The sequence below is a fragment of the Citrus sinensis genome, chromosome 4 (assembly GCF_022201045.2).
Source record: "Citrus sinensis cultivar Valencia sweet orange chromosome 4, DVS_A1.0, whole genome shotgun sequence".
Taxonomy (NCBI): domain Eukaryota; kingdom Viridiplantae; phylum Streptophyta; class Magnoliopsida; order Sapindales; family Rutaceae; genus Citrus; species Citrus sinensis.
This window is the reverse complement of record NC_068559.1, coordinates 11,089,118-11,107,737: the sequence shown is the minus strand read 5'-3', so window position 1 is coordinate 11,107,737 and position 18,620 is coordinate 11,089,118. Positions and strand designations below refer to the sequence as shown.

The 18,620-nt window shown below is 33.1% G+C and overlaps 1 long non-coding RNA gene across 1 annotated transcript; it reads right to left on the bottom strand.

The window, feature by feature from the left end:
* Nucleotides 1–748: 748 nt before the first annotated feature.
* Nucleotides 749–3,576, bottom strand: LOC102623090 (uncharacterized). The gene is made up of 4 exons (XR_371407.4): nucleotides 3,254–3,576; nucleotides 1,977–2,039; nucleotides 1,564–1,863; nucleotides 749–995 (listed from the first exon to the last, which is right to left on the bottom strand). It is a non-coding gene; the product is annotated as an uncharacterized LOC102623090 (long non-coding RNA).
* Nucleotides 3,577–18,620: the final 15,044 nt, after the last annotated feature.

The window sequence follows — 18,620 nt, the reverse complement described above, 5'->3', positions numbered from 1 at the left end:
CCTTGGGCAACATCTTTATCATTATATCTGACCTATTCTCCGTTGTGTGTATGTTCTGAAGCTGCAATTGTTTCTTTTCAAGCACGTCTCGTATGTAATGATACCTCACATCAATATGTTTGCATTTCAAATGGTATGTTGAATTCTTTGCCAAGTGAATGGAACTCTAACTGTCGCAGTACACAATAAAGTTGTCTTGATTCACGCCCAATCACTACAACAAAAACGATATATGGTAGCATTTTAAATAATGCCAAGTTTGCCCATATAACTAAAAGTCTTACCATTTAGTAGCATCTATTGGATGCTAACAATTTGAATACATAACATTTAAAAATGGCTACTAAATATTATTTTGTAGCTTCATGCAGATGCTATCATTGTACAATTTGTAGCATTTACGAAATGCTACTAAATTTTATATATAACATTCAAAAAATGCTACAAGAGCCATTTTATAATGCTACCACCTGCCTTTCATAGCACTCTGATAATGCATTTTTAATAATAATTATAACGTTTTAATAATTTTATGATTAGTAAAAAAAATTAAATAAAATATGTGTAATGTAGCTATTTGTAAATGTTATGAATAACTTTAAAATTTTCTATTGTAGTATTTGTAAAAAGCTATGAATATTAGCAGATATTTTTTTTTTGGTTGTTTAATGTTATTTGTTTAAATTGATAAATTCACATTGAAATGTTTATTCACCAAATATAACTTTAAATATCAAATGCTAAACAATTTGACATGTAATCTATCATTCGTTAAGGGAAAAAAACAGTCACTACATATTTAATCACAATAACTATATATAAGCATCCAAAATCACATGATCATATACCTCCAAGAACACAAAAAGATTTAAACAAAAAAATTATGTTCATGTCATACTTGCACTTTTTCTCCCCATGAATTAAACCAAATAAAGTTGTTATTACATCCACAACTTGCCTTCTACTCTTTACAAAATGTACTTGATCTTTGCAACCTACATCATGAATTGAACACAAAAACATAGTTACATTTTGACATAAAAAAATAAATAATAAAGCTTTAAAAAATGAGAAGGAAAATAATGTTCTGTTAGTAAGTACAAATAAAAATAACAATATTGAAAATCTAAAGCAACGAACATTTATCTTTGCATTAAAGGAGGAAAAGATCTATTTTCATATATTAGGAGATTAAGCTATAATGTAACGATAAGCAATAAGAATCAAAGTAATAAGAAGAATACAAGAAAAGCTAAATCACAACCCGCCAAGATCAACATTTCAAAAACAAATGGCCATGGTGAAGCCTTGGCATATGGCTCCTAGTGAAAGTGAATAAAACAATTATTTGTCCAAATAATTGCTCAAAGTAAATGAACGAAAAAAAAATCTAAAAAGCCGAGCTTCACTTAACTAAAAAATAATAATAATGTTAATAAGGACCTTCTCAAAGTAGCAAAATGCAAAGTTACTTTCTTATAGCTGCAAACTAGATCAAATTCGCTATCAATATTAAAATATATAAAGTCACCGTAAAAAAGAAAAGGAAGTGAAAAAAATTACCCAAATAGATGAACTGGAAAAGCTAGTTGGAAAGAAACAAGACAACTCATTAGGAGGCCATGCAATTGTACTCCCAACAAATTTTTCAATTGTTGACATATGAGGCATTACTTTACATAAAGCTTTAGAGATTGCATTACTAGATCCATGCAAAACTCTTATGGTATTAGAACCAAGAGGAATGTGATGAACAAGTGCATTTAGATTACTTGATGACCAACGCCCTTCAACAACATCACACCCCACTAAATCAAGCATCATACACTTAGTCACTTTTGGGAATACCTTCACACTCTTCAACTGCAATACAAGGAAAATTTAAAAACCAAAAATCTATTATCATTTAAGATAATCCTTCAATATTTTTATTTTTCATGCTTTAATTGAATTTAAAATGTAAATAGTATTCTTACCAGTGAAAAAGTCAATGGTATTTTTGGAGGATTCCTACATGCTTGGCTTTCATGAAAATGACTCTATAATGAAAAAAAAAAATTCAATAACTAAATATTATAACAATTATATAAAAGTGAATAAAACATAATACATACTTGCCGCCTTTTTATGTAGCTCTTCAACTAGCTTTCACATATCGGACAATTATTTTCGAAATAATACTACTTTTTTTATATAATAGAAAATAATTTAAGAAATGATTGTTTAGCTAAATTTTTATTATGGAAATATATATATATATATATATATTAACCATATCTTCCGTCGTTCTAACAACTCATATATGCCTTGTTGTTTATGGGATTTGTGTCTAGCAAATCTTTCTAAATATTTCATTTCTTTCCTACACAATTGAATAAGCTTTGTTCAGTTACAGAGATATAGCTACAATTACATATTCTAATATAGTAATACACTTATCTTAAATTTTTCACCGTTTCTTTTTCTTTCACAAAACTTTTCCACTCACTTATTGATAACATATTATCAGGTCTTAACTTCATTCTTTCTTGCTCATTTTCCCCAAGTTACACATATAAAACACAAAAAATATGAGTTAGTTTAAGAACACAACCCATAAAATTTATAATGCAAAAACTTTAATAATTGTTAAAGAGATGTTGGCCCCTAAACAAGTTTTGAAAAATGTTAAAATGAAATAAACAATGCCATAAAATTATATTGGGACTTAAGTTTGTTTACTAAACCTACTTTAGTGTTGATATGCACATTGCTACAAATCTATTGAGTGGGAAGCTGATAATTCCTCCATCAAATCCTAAGACTATGCCAAGCAAACAATAACTTTGAGATTCTAGAATTAAAATTGTGTTAATACTAACGATTACAAAATATATCAAAACCCAAGATCAATTTGCTCAGGAGAGAAAGAAATCATAACCAGTCAAGGTATAATAATAGCAAATAAGCTAAAAACAATTAGACAGATGCAACTAATAGTAAATATTGCTGGAATGCTAGGGATTTAGAGATTAAAAAAAATTATTAAAAAAAAGTTATAAAACTATCAATAATCCAAAAATAATTAAGAAGATAGCATGATTTTTCCTTTTAAATGTTCAATCATCAAACCCAAATACAAATAGTAAATAAATCATTTTAATCATTAATTGCTCATGTAGATGGAAGAAAGAGCACCCAAATTGGGGTTATATATTTGTTTCGACCATGGGTATAGTAGCGAAATTGAAGTTGTATGAGTGAGAATCCTTACCAAATCAATTAGATCACTTCTAAATTACCGAGTAGCCAGCCTAATCTTTCTCAAGTCAGCGAATATATGTGAAGTGGCCAGGGAATCGTCATCCATTTTTTTCTTTTCTTTTTCCCTTTTTCCTTTTTGAGATTTAGTGAGTATTAGAATGGAGGATAGACATTAGAGGAGAATTCTCTATAAAGCTACAGTGGGAAGGGAAATAATGTAGGCATCTTTCGTTTGTTTTTGTTTTTTCTTTTTAGGGTACCACCTTCTTCTGAACTTACCCCTTTTGTAGGTAATTGTCTTCTACTAAAACTACCCATTTTGTACATCTTTAGTTTAATTTTCACTCCATTTTTTGCATTTTTTAAGTTGGGTTTATTGTCTTTTCATTGTTTTATATATTTTTAAAATGTGGTAATGCTACTGCATTTTCTAGCAAAAACAATGATATTATATCTACTGATATCTTGTAGCATTTTTAAAATGTTATCTTTATTAATTAATATTCTATAGTATAATTTTAGAATGCTACCAATAGATATTGATGGTCTAACATTTCAATCCTTTTATCTTGTAGCATTTTTCGAATACTAATTTATTTTATCAATCAAAATGCTACCAATAGAATGTTATCAATGCTATTTTAAAATATTATTATATTTATTACTCTTCCATTACATTTTTCAAATGCTACTTTATTTAATGTTATATTGTAGCATTTCCTAAATGCTATATAATTCAATACTATATGTAGCATATGCAAAAATGCCACTAGTAATGATCAAATGTCATTAAAAACGAAATGTAATGGTTGTCATATTTCAAAGGTAGCATCATTTTGTAAAACGTTATAATAAATTGATATTTGGTAACATTCTTAAAATAAATGCTACAATATAATGCTACTAAAGGCCATAATTGTTGTAGTGAACTCTTGTAAAAAATTCTTCACCCACAAGGTTTCTTTCTAACCTTCAGCGATTGCAATATACTCTGTTTCAGTGGTAGAACAAGCACCACACTGTTGAAGTTTGGGCTGTTATGAGTGCCTCTAGGATATATAATAATCCACTTTACTGTTGTCTAGTTCTTCTTTGCTCGAATTGTAGAGAAACTAACTGACTACACCAACTCCATGAGCAATAGCTAGTCTTCTACGAGCCATGGCGTACATCAAACTACCAACTACTGAAGCATAAGGAATTCCTTTCATCTTTTTTCCCCCTTTCTCACTTGTAGGACAATCCTCAGAACTAAGCTTAAAATGACCTATAAGTGGAGAACAAACAGCTTTTGCCTTACCTAAGTTAAATCTTAGAAGAAACCTTTCAATATATACTTCTTACGATAACCATAACTTCTCTAATTTTTTATCGCGAGAAATATTCATGCCAAGAATATATTTCGCCGGTCCCAAGCCCTTCATTGCAAAAGACCTACTAAACTCTCTCTTTATATTGTCAATCTTACTAGCATCTTGGCCAACAATCAATATATCATCTACATAAAGCAAAAGAATGATGAAATCATCATCATCAAACTTCTTCACAAAAACATAATGGTCACACATAGTCTTGGGGAAGCCATGATTCTCCATAAAACAATCAAACTTTTTGTAACACTGTTTTGGTGCCTATTTCAGACTATATAAACTTTTCTTTAACTTATATATAAGTTGTTCTTTGCCTTTGACACTGAACCCTTTAAATTGCTTCATGTATATTTCCTCCTCTAAGTCACCATGCAAAAACATTGTCTTGACATTGAGCTGTTCAATCTCCAAATTCAAACTAGCTGCTAATCCCAAAACCACTTCGATAGAAGATATCTTCACCACAGGAGAAAATATTTCTTCAAAATCAACACCTTTCTTCTAACCAAAGCCATTCATAACTAATATAACCTTGTACTGTTGTTGTGAGTTATTTTCAATCTTCAACCTGTAAACCCACTTGTTCTTCAGTGTCCTCTTTCCTTTAGGAAGTTTTACTAAGTTATAAGTGTGCCTCTCATTCAAGGATTTCATCTCCTCTTGCTTGGCTTTAACCAACTCATTTTTATGCTGGTGAGACATGGCTTCTTTAAAACATTTTGGCTCCCCTCCTTATGTAAGCATCACATACTCATGTGGAGGATATCTAGTGAAAGGTCATTGTTCTCCGGTGGATCTCCCCAATTATGGCTCAACTAGTGGTGTAGGTGGTTCTAGAAGTACCTGGTCAACTACTTTTATTGGACCATCATTATTATCCTCTCGAGCTCCCCCACGATCATCATGAAGTATAAATGGAGAAATTGAAGTTGGAATAATAGGAATCTCTAAAGATAACTGAAACCCATTACTCTTCTCTACAGTACTAACTATATGATCTTCAAGGAACACAACATCTCTACTTCTAATCAACTTCCTTGCTAGTAGATCCTATAATCTGCACTTAATTCTTCATGTTCATAGCCTAAGAAAATGCATTCCTTGGCTTTATCATCAAGCTTCAATCTCTTATCTTTACGGATGTGAACATATGCTCTACAGCCAAACACTCTTAAGTGTTTATAAGAAACATCTTTCCGAGTCCAAACTCTCCCTGGTTTACTGCAGTATGCATACCCTATACCCAAAATAATTTAGGAAGCTTGGCATTAAAATGCAGACACCTGACTCTCTCTTCAATTATTATATTCATCCTTTTTGCAACATCATTCTATTAAAGGATTTTTTGTACAGTCTTCTCAAGTCAGATTCCATGCTTTGTATTCCAAGTGAGATCAAAGCACCCCTCTCTACCAACATGAAGCTTATTGCAAGAATAGATCAAACGTAATAACGTATTGTTAACTGTTTAAAATTTAGAATTCAAATCAGCCGAGAAAGAGATCACTAAAGATTGGATGGAATAACCTTTTGGTTCTTTTCGCTAACATTAGTCATTCAAGGAAGTCAATGAAGAAGAGAGTTCTTTCAGTTTTGTCTTTCTCGATAAGGCAAAAGCAACAACTAAGATAACAAACAAGATTGAACTGATGTAGATCTACTTGCTTACTCTTTTCCTTTGAGACCTTCTTTGTCCCGCGAGACCCATTGTATGAGTCACAGTCTAAGTTTATTACTAGTGGGCATTGTATCACGAGTTGTAGTTCCTCCAGTAGGGCTGGGGCTTGAAGAAGTTGTATATATATACACTATGTCTTTTATAGATTTGGGCTTTTCTAATTCCCTAAATTTATAATGGAAGTTGTAGTTTCTTCTACAATTAATACAATTTCAGGAGGAGTTGGACTCCTCCTTTACATATCAGAGTTTCAAACTCAGGTTGGAGGATCCTTACTCTCCTCTCATGGGATTATCAGAGTGTCAGATTAGCCTTTGGATTCATTCCACATTCCACTCTATATCCAATCGTTTTCCCTACCAGTCGTTGCCGACCTATTAATGGAGTAGGGCACTTTTAGTATTTTATTTCCAATCTCAACTAAAAGAAATAAAGAGAATAGGTGTGTAACGGAAACACTTACTTCTTAGCCTCTCTCTTTGACTTTGAATATGGGCAGTCCTATCCCTATGCCCAAGCCCAACTGAACAAAAAATCTGTTATTTCACAATTATGTACGTTACCATTTTTCATCTTATTTAGCAAAGGAGCACTTGTTGGTACCAACTCACCTATTATTGTATAATTTCGTATCAAATTGTAGTTATATAAAGTCAATTCATCCTGGATCTCATTTGGTATACATACGTGAATGATGAATAAATTTTTCTCTCGTATCATCCAGGTAGATGCTTTTAGCTTTACTAAATGTAATCCTTGAATGACATCCAACCCCCTTTATCTTGTTTTCAATACTAAATTTCTTATTCGATACGGAAGGTTGATCAAGAGACATTGACACCACAATGGACCGAATCTTCTCTATCCTCTAGGAGTACCAAATCCATTTGTTTATATTAATTAAAGAAATGTATCACAGGTGCCAAGACCAGGTCGAGAAGGGGGGCTAGTGCAATAGCTATTGATGGATTGGTCCTCTTCGATTGGATTGATTTCATTTTTTCACTGAGCTGCGGGATAGAAAGCATCAACATTTGGACTTTGATTCATCATCAAACCCTTCTGCCCAGCTCCCCTCCCCTGAGAAGATAGAGAAATCTCGTTCACCGGCTTGAAAGCTTAGAAAAAAAACATATAATGGACTTCGACTTCACTTCTAAACTAAACTATAATAAAGACAAATCTACTTTGTTGCTTTTATCACTACAATACGAAATAATTATCTCACTGGGACTCATTGTTTATCTACACAATTTTCAATTCTCAGAATGCAACTTGCAACTAAAAATCTTGCAACATGCAAATCATCACATCATTTTTCAAATATTGTGAAAACACAAATAAGAAGTGGCTTCACTTCATTCCTATCTCCTATCTCCCTTCCTCTACTAGACTCAATCGAGGAAAATATAGATAACTTTTGACTGGGTTAAAAAGTATTCCACCTCATTATGGTAACAACATTTCTTTCATGTTGTTGTTAAACCCCAACTTTGCTACTGGTTCACTCCGCCCAGCCTTAGCCAGCTAGAAAGGATATGGATACTTGCTTTCAAGCACTTTCGCTTTGCCTCACTACAGTGATAGACGAACTAGCTCGATCTTCTACTAATGAAATGAATAAGTACATGATTTCATAGTAAGAGGGCTTTCCTGTCTCACAACACAACTAAGTATTCCACCTCTTTCTAATTCTTGGACTCTCAAAAGTGTAAACAAAATTATCTTCTCTGTCAACGCAAGTTCATGTCTTACTCATTCTATGTTTTCTTCTCTCTAACGGAGCGAGCGAACCACTAGATGATCCATATTTCACATTAAATCGTGACCAATATGTCATGCCCGAAGGCATAACTATGAGACCAACCTGGTTACAATGGCATTGATAAGAGATTTGGATCTCCTTTCTATAAAGAAGAAGACGGAGAATATCCCATCTTCGTGATCTAGTAGAAGTCAAAAAGTTTCTTCAACCCAGGGATCTTTGTCCAGCCTGTTAAGGGAGAGGACACCGTGGGGCCTAGTTTACTTGTTCTCTTTTATTCCTTTGGACCAATGAGAACAGACAAGCCCATTGGCTTTTTTAGATACAGAATCAATGTAGATTCAAAATGACACCGAATAAAGAAAACTGTATCAACAACCTCCTCTTCGTAGCCGCTCTCTTTGACTAATATGTTACTCATTCTTGACCAAAGATGGACATCTTAACCACTTTTGTCACAACCAACTCTTGGCAAATTGTGTTCATTATATATTAAAGGCCTCGAGCTTATCCAAAGACGTTTTAAGGCATAGTTCAGGCAAAAGAAGAATCAAATAAGGAAAGGGTTCTTTGATCACTTATTGAATTTCCTCAATGAGATCATTTAAGATATTGCAAATATAATAAGACTGTTAGTGCAAGGAATATGAAAAGTAAAGGTGAGATCAAGCAAGAAATCTATTTATTAGAAACTTTCCTTCACTTTTTCTTTTATCAAGATTAAGTTTGTGTTCAGTATACCATATAGTATAAAAAAGAATGCATTGGATGCAAGCTACTATGGTCAATGCAATGAGATTTGAGATTCCGTAAGTAACTCAGTGAGTGCTCTAAGAAGGGCTTGGAAAAAGAAAATGAAATACGAACAACCGCGCTGGTCGTAATAGAGGAAAGGAAACAAAACAAAAATGAAAACTTTTCATTTCCATTTAATCATCTTTTTAACTAAACCATTGGTTAGACTTAGTTTTATTTATTTTTATTTTATTTTTTGTAATTAACTCTTGGCGCTTGACATTAGTGTTATGAATTTTTTCTCGGGCTCTGAGGATGTGAACTCTGCCTCAAGCGCCGATTCGAATTCGCTTCTAGGGTCGGGGCCTTTCCATCATATTCCTAATGTAGAGCCTACCCTAGCCCTTTCCATCATATTCCTGATGTCACCTATTTCCATAATGGTAATGGAGGAATCCCTCTGCCTATTCTCGATCAATTTTGTCTCCTCAAACAGGAGACGGAATTGGAACTTTTTGCATGGATACAACTTCTAGAAAACTATTTGATTGAAGGCTTGACGCCACAATTACATTTAGGCGAGTACGAAGCCTTAGTCAGAGGTGAAGAATACTGTGGATAATTACTTCAAAATAGAGTGGAAGGATCTAAACATAATAAAAAGGAAAGCAAAGTTATACTTGCTACCGGTAGCAAAAGGGATCATGTCTATGATAATGATAATAATTGGGTGCACACTCGTCCTAAGGACGTAACATATGATGATTGTTGTGCAAATTTTATTGAACTCGTAAGTGCACGAATATATTGTAGAATAGATCAACGGTGATGAGTGTCGATCCCACGAGGAGCTGGATTTTAATCGTGTGTAGAGTTAATTTTCTTAGTGGATTTGTGGTGAAATTGATTTAGATTATCCTAGAATTTAAATTAGAATGGCGGGAATAAATTAAACTGGAAACTATTGAAATAAAGTGCTTGGGTATTTGGATCTGCATCAACATGCACCATGAACTAGATATTCAATATTAATGCCAATTAAATCATGAGGGGGATTTCCACTCCTCATGAACCACACTCAAATAAATATGGTGCTAAGGGCTTATCGTGCCAAATAGTGATAACCTTCTACTACGTCTAGACAAGATTATTACTATCTGTCGACGAAAAGTCAAAACATCCACATATATTAGAGGGGAAGAGAAAGTAAATTTACTAAATAAAACCCATGAAACATGTTGAGACTTCACCTTCAACCTAAAATTAAAATAAAATTAGTTACTCATAATTGAACTAGGGGTAAAATAAAAATTTATTAAAATACATAGAAAATATCAGATAGAGAAGGAATTACAAAAAATGGAGCTCGAAAATGGATTCAAGGGTGTCGAATTAAAGGGGAGAGCCCCATTTTTATAGATACAATAAGTAAATCATGGCCACGGATTAAAACAATTTGGACGCTCAGGATTGCGCCATATGGCAAGTTCTGATTGGATATAACACATCATCAAGGCTGTGATTCTGTGTAATGCATGTATCGTATGTTTCCTGGTCCACTAACATAGTGTCACATCACCGATCAACACCGCATCAATATTTTAGTTCAATAGGATCGTGACACATCATCGATTAACGCCAACTCATCAGTCAATGCCACATAAGCAGTCAATGCCACATCATTTGTCCAATCAAATGTTGCCACGTCATTAGTCGATGCCATGTCATCGGTCAACGCCATGTCATCGAATTGTATATGTGAACAGTGTTGTGAACGGTACCATGTACAATACCGTACATGTGAACAGTGTCGTTTACCCTTTTATACTCCTCCTAAGGTTTTTGACTGTCCTGAATTTAAAACTGCTGTCGGTTTTGCTATCTGATCTCTCGTGCATTGTGAAATAACCATGATGCCCTTAAAATACACAAAATACTTAATTAAAAAAACACACATAATTAAATCACAAGGGACTTAAATATATAAAAGTTGAGATGTTAGTAAGACTTGAAGTGTAAAATGACGATTTTCTCCTTTATAAATATAAATTTTCTAACACTCAACACACCCCCAACCAACTTATTGCTAGTCCCTAGCAAACAAAGCGAAGACAAAATTCAAACCCAAAATGATTTAAAAAAAAAAACAATTGTGTTTGTTCAATCAGACTAATGATAGCAATCAAATAAAAGTATAAGCATTATCTTCAGTCTAAACAAACATCACACCCACATCAACCATCCATATGCATCAGTCCAGCAAGCTTTATCACAGCTATAGTAATCAAGCCACTTTCAAGAATGATATGTCAAACCCCAAAAGCTCACCGGTAATAGTGACACTCTCACAAAAAAAATTAAACCCAATAAATATAGTCACTTCAATGAATGGTAAATTGAGAGAAAATAATAAAGAAGTGATATCACACACTCTCACCAAGATGAAAGGAGTATGCCCACAGCTTAGAAATAACACAATCTTAGTCAAACAAAATGTTAGTCAAACTAATGTATTTATTTATTTGTCTTTTTATGCATCACTACATCTTTTTACCCCATATAACTAGCTTCTACTTCAGACTATAGATCTCTAAAATCAAGGACTTTTATTAGGACGTAACGTAGGCTAGGGACATAGCTAACAAAGGAGGGAAAATAAGGAAAACAAAATATATGTTTGAGAAAAAGTAGAGATCTTTTGGAAATTACAAGGTGTATTTCGTTTATTTGTTATTTATTATTTTTTTCTCTTTTTTAAAAAAATTATTTTTTTTGTATGGCACAACTTTACTAAACAAACTAATTATTTACATTTTTCTCAAATATGAATAAGTTATCGAACTTGTAAGATATCGGGTAATACTCCAAATCGGAGTAGGTCAAGATGATAAGTTGACAAAAAAAATTTTATATATGAAAGGCTCAAAAGGGTTAACTATAGATATTTCACAAAAGGGATGATTAAAAATGCTCAAACGGGTCAAAGATGGCATTTCCATCGTCTTTTAGGGCTCTAAATAATCTTCCATATCTACTAATTAGATGGACTTTCAGATGTAGCAACACTTTTTTTTTCTTTTTTTTTAATCTATTTAACCTTTTTTTATAGGATTGACTTAAAAGAAATCTAGAGAGCGTGTATAAAATAATAAACTGCTAAGCTGTATAAAAAATGGACAAAAAGGTTACTCTCCAAGAAAATTGACAAACTTAAAAACTCACTTGGTATTCATTATGACGTGTGCATTCCTACAAGCAACTCATATTTGTCAACGACATCAACATGTAGAGTAGCAAACATGGCGTAACATCACTTATGACTAAAGATGATACAAATACTAAAATTTAAAAGTCATCATGTCATCCAATGTTTAAAAAAATTACATAATTTTTTTTTTCAAACGACATTCTATCCCCCAACTTATTCTAAACATGAAAAGAAAATATGCATGCAAAAAGGTGAAACCGATGCAGAAAAACAAATTAGAAAAGTTACACTTAAAATGATAGGAAAAGAAAATGTCTGATTTTTTTTTTTAACTAAGAAGATGCGTTTCTAAAGTCACTACACTCCATATTCAGTCATTTTCGACTCAAAAATTTGAAAGTGTATATTTATAAAGGAGAAATTAGAAAGAAGAAATTAAAAAAAAATAACTGTCAAAGCTTAATAAAGAAAAAAAATGTCTGGATTTAGTTTTTTACTTCCAAACCAAAAAGATGCGTTTCTACAGTCACTACACTTCATATTCAGCCATTTTCGACTCAAAAAGTTAGTCACAGTTAGTCTCTACAACAAAAAATTAATAAAAACTTAACCAAGATTGAGATATTCCACAATTGTCAACTATTCTCTCCCCCCCCAACCAGAACGAAACATTATCCTCAATGTTTTAAAAGAAAGAAGTAGAGTTTAGGAGACATCACCTGTGTGGTGTAACACAGAGGAAAATATTTACAAACGGAGAGTTAAATCTAATTTGCACTTCTTACTGCGGCTATTGTTACCATCATTATTTGGATACTGCAACACCAAGGTCTTGGGATCTTGCTCTGATCGATAAGCTTGTAACAGATCAAGTAGCTCATTAGCAATGTGAGCACAAATAAAAACTTTTTTTTGCTGTGGAATGAATGAAAGAGTGTTTTATTGTATAGTTAAGAAATGCGATAAAGCCGTAATAAAAGTTATTGACATTTAACAAATCGATGGGTTTCTGGTTAATGTTTAGATGGACCCAAGATGCTAACGTGATAAGTGTCTCTAGAGTTGCAAGATCTCCTGGTAGGAAAATAAAAGCATCAGCATGATTTAGCATTTTAGTTATTCTCTCTTGCATACCTAAGACGACTAACTCTTCTCCAATCGGTGAGTCAGACAAACTGCCCAAAGGTTTTAAGGCTCTTGGGATGATGCCTAACACTTGGCTTCCCCTGACATAAGCGGGTCTGAGACCAATTTTGAGAACCCTCGGTTACCTCCTCCATACACCAAGTATAATTTTCTCTTTGTTATTCTTCGACCAAGATCTATGGCTGTCTCAACGAACTCTTTATGTTTGCCATAGTTAAATCCAGAAAGCACACAAATGTTCTTGAATTGTTTATTATGAGTAGCTGCCATTGGAATACTCTTGAAAAATAATTTCTAAGTGCTTAAAAGAAATCATATTAAGGATCTTGGTGACAGTGGGTCACAGCTGTATATGAGGTAGCATGTCAGTGTCAATTAACGTGTAAAGCACATGGCTCGAGAGTAAAAAAGGAAACAGTAAAATCTGGGATCAAACTTTATAGATAGTAAGGAGGGTATTCTGAGGAAGTGAAGGGAATTGATTGTGAAGCTTTGCTTAAATCTCGTTTCTGTCCATACCTTCGCCTCAGAATATCAATTATTATGGAAAACTGAAGTAACCGACTTGATTGTCACGGAGTACCGTTATCCGCCACTTAACCGGGGTAACAAACAAAAACACACAAACGGAGTAAAAACTAAAACACACAAAGAAAATTACAATCGTCCTCTTATTGAATTTACCTCAAGCTCCAACTGGATGTCGAAGATACCTCCCTCAATATCTCTGAGTTGTCTTTCTAAAGCCTCAACATGGGATACTAACTTTGGTGGTTGTAGATCCCAAATATGATGTGTTTTACAAAATCGAATATGGCTTTAGAGATGAGATTTTACACGTTGAAGTCGTCTAAGAATGTCCAAGAGGATCTGTTTAGCTGAGGCACTCATGATTAACAATGATAAAAGAAAATTTAATGGTTAAACAAACACAATTATGCAAAAATAATTTCAATTAGCAAAAGAATAGTAAAAAAAATAAAGAAAAATTAAATCATCGAAAAGAAAGAAAAATCTCAATGCAAATCTGGTAGGTCACTCAAATTTATTTCGGTGTCCTCTCCATGTGGTTGGTACTCTAGATATCGCTTTCATCTTTGACCATTAACTTTAAAAGTGACACCGTTCTTTAGATTCTTAATTTCAACTGCCCCATGTGGAAAAACAGTATGGATAATAAAGGGACCAGACCATCGAAAGCGTAACTACCATCGAAAGCGTAACTTACCTGGGAATAGGTGCAAGTGAGAATTGAATAAAAGCACTTTCTGACCTAGGGTGAAAGATTTTCTCAAAATTTGCTTGTCATGAAAGACTTTCATTCGCTACTTGTAAATCTTGGGATTTTTGTATGCATCATTGCGAATTTTTTCAAGTTCTGACAGCTATAATCTTCTTTCTGAGCTAACTTGTTGCATGTCAAAGTTGAATTTCTTGATGGCCCAATACGCACGATGCTCAAGTTCTATAGGTAGGTGGCAAGTTTTTTCATACACTAACCTGTAGGGTGACATCCCAATCGGGGTCCTGAAAGTTGTTCTCTATGTCCATAATGCATCATCAAGTCTTAATGATCAATCTTTTATGTCTTGCCTCACTGTCTTTTCTAATATGTGCTTTATTTCTCGATTGGAGATCTCAACCTGGCCACTGGTTTGCGGATGATATGGGGTCGCCACTTTGTGAGTGATGGAATACTTTGTCAAAAGAGCTTTGAATGATTTGTTACAAAAGTGGGTACCACCATCACTGATTATTGCTCGAGGAAATCTAAAGCATAACACAATGTTGCTTTTTAAAAATCTATCACCACCTTATAATCATTGGTTCTACATGGAATTGCTTATACAAATTTTGATATGTAGTCAACAGCAACCAATATGTATTGATGGCCCAAAAAAGGGGGTAAGGGTCTCATGAAATCGATATCTCATACATAAAAAATCTCAACTACTAAAATTGGATTTAGTAGCATCATATTCCTTCTTGTAATGCTCCCTATTCATTGGCACCTATCACATGAAGAGCAAAAATGTAAGTATATCAAAATATAATTGGCCAATAGAAACCACATTGTAAAACTTTAGTAGTTGTTTTCTTAGCGCTGAAATGGCCTCCACAAGCTTGTTCACGGCAGAATGAAAGAATGTTTTGAAATTCACTTTCTGTGATACATCGTCTGATCATTTGATCTGCACAATACTTGAACAGATAAGGGTCATCCCAAAAGAAACTCTTTATTTCCATAAAAATTTGGCTTTGTCCTACTTAGTCCAATGCTCTGAAAATTGACTTGTAACAAGATAATTAACTATATCAGCATACCATGGTAATATTCCACATTCATCAATTGTTCATCTAGAAATGATTCATTCAATGGTAATAGTATCATTATTGTGTCAAAATGGAGACAAGAGAGATGGTCAGCCACAACACTTTTTGTGTCTTTCTTATATTTAGATTCCAAGTCAAATTCCCACAAAAGTAACACCCAATGAATTAGTCTAGCTTTTGTAACTTTTTTTGTAAGAAGATATTTTTAAGACCAGCATAATATGTGAACACAATTATTTTACAACCAATGAGATAAGATCGAAATTTCTCTAATGCAAACACTACTGCTAGCCTTTCTTTTTCAGTGGTTGAATAGTTCAATTGTGCATCATTCAATGTCATACTAGCATAGTAAATAACATGGGGAATTCAATCAACTCTTTATCTTAATACTGCTCCTACTACGTAATCAGATGCATCACACATAAGCTCAAATGGTAAACTCCAGTTTAGAGGCTGAATGATGGGTGATGATGTCAACAATCGTTTTAGTTTTTCAAATGCCACAAGACATGCATAATCAAAGACAAAAGATACATCCTTAGCAAGTAGATTGCATAAAAGTCGAGAAACTTTACTAAAATCTTTAATGAAACGTCTATAAAAATCAGCATGCCCAAGTAAAGATCTTACTTCTCTAACTGTTTTAAGTGGAGAAAGTTTGGAAATGAGATCCACCTTCGCTTTATCAACCTCAATACCTTTGCTTGAAATGATGTGACCGAGAACTATACATTATTTTACCATAAAATGGCACTTCTGAAATGCAAGTTATGCAACCCAAGAGGGGGGTGAATTGGGATTTAAAAACTAATGCAATACAATTCGCACAAAAAATTAATCTAACGCCTTAATGAAATAGAAAATAATAAATTCAAACAAGCATAACAATAAAGAGTAAGGGAAGAGAAAAACAAACACACGGATTTTTACGTGGTACGGCAATCCCCGCCTACGTCCATACCTTCAAGCCAACCAAGCTCGAGGATTTCATTATCCAAGCCTCCTAAGGCTTCAAGTTCTTACAATTGACTTCTAAGATGTCAACGAACCTTTACAATCAGGAGATTATCTCCCCAATCTCTTCACCCTAAGTATTTCTCACACTTGTACACTCACAATTTGATAAGAAATGAAAATTACAACAAAAACTCTCTTTAAGAGTATATATGCAAATAATAGCACAATAATAATTTAGTCTAGGATGATTTGCGATTTGGAAGCTCAATATATGTTATATGATCTTATTTATGCTTGCATTAGTCCTTAAAATGAAGTTGGAGTTGAGCTTTTATAGTTAAAGCCCGAAAACTAGCCGTTATGGATAAATTCCCGCAATCAAGCGGTTAGCCGCTTGATTTAACCGGCTAGCCGCTTGTAACAGTGATTTTACCGCTATTTTTAAATTTTGCTACAGTAATACTGTTCACCATAATAACACTTTGGCCCAAAACTTTTTATAATTATACTATGACCCAAATATTATAAAACTTTGTAAATAAGTCTAATTTTAGAATTTTTAAATAGTGATTGCCATTTCAAAACTTTCTGAACTTATGAAATAACCCAAATATATTATTATTTTTCAAAGAGGCGCTTTTTCAAAATTTTAACACAATACCCATATTTTTCAAAGTTCTCAAAATCTTTCTCTTTAGTCCAAAATGTTCATAAATTATATTATGGCCCAAAATATTTCAAATGTTTGCAAAAAGGTCCAACTCCGAAATTCAAAATAATACTTATTAAAATCAAAGATTGCAAAACTTTTCATTTAAGTACAAATTACTCAAATCCACAAAATATCTTACCTTATAAAAATAAAACCTTTTAGTTTATAAAAAGTAATTGTTTAAATAAATCTCTTAAGCTTCTCAAATGTTAAATCATGCATCAATTAAATCATACCGACTTTACAAGAAGTTATCCTATTAATTTTTCTGTTGAGCTCTAAATTTTATTCTTGATTTCGCCGTTGTCCGTTGAGTGTCTTGAGCTTGATTTCACTTGATTCACTTGCATAAATTTTACCCTTCAAAAACTAGTGAAAATATTAAATACAATATTTATTAAATCACTTAATACTCATGTTTGTTATCATCAAAATTACATTATGTGTAGCCCTTTAGGCTAACAACTTCTCCCAATTTAATATCAAATTATTCTCGATAAATTTTTGCAAAACTATTGTTAAATGATGTAACCATTGATCGAATGAATCACCAAAGAAAGAAATGTCATCTATAAAGACTTCAAGGAATCTTTCAACCATATAAGAAAAAATGCTTATCATGCATCATTGAAATGTAGCAGGTGCATTACATAATCCAAATGGCATCATACTATATGCAAAAGTGTCAAAAGGGCAAGTGAAAGTGGTTTTCTCTTGATCTTTTGGTGTTATGGGAATTTGATTATATCTTGGGTAGCCATCGAAAAAGCAATAAAATTCATGACCTACTAATCTATCAAGCATTTGATCAATAAATGATAAAGGAAAATGGTCTTACGTGTGACAGAATTCAACTTTCTATAATCAATGCATACACGCCACCCTGTAGTCACTCTAATGGGTATCAATTCATTATCAGCATTGGTAACTACTGTGACTCCTGACTTTTTGGGGACAACTTGTATAGGACTGATCCATGAACTATCAGAAATGAGGTAAATGATACCTACATCTAATGACTTAAGGATTTTAGTTCTAACAACTTCTTTCATGTTAGGGTTCAACCGATGTTGCATATCCTTAGTAGGTTTAGCATTTTCATTAAGGTGAATGTAATGCATGCAGTTTATTGGGTTTATACCTTTTATGTCAGTTATAGTTCATCTTAATACTCATTTGTGCTCTTTTAACACTTCCAACAACTTACTTTTTTGTTCATCATTTAGGGAATGATGAGATGATTACTGACAGAGTACTTTATTCTCCCAAGAACACATATTCCAAAGTGTTGGGTAATGATTTAAGCTCGAGTTTTGGTGGTGATTCTGATGATGGGTTGAGTTTCTTCTCTGATGGTGCTAGTTATTCAACTCTTGACTTACATTTATTAGTGTCCATGGATGGTGCTGAGTCAAGTAGGGCGTTGACCTCATCGACTAATCTGTCAATATCAAAATCCAAACCAAAAT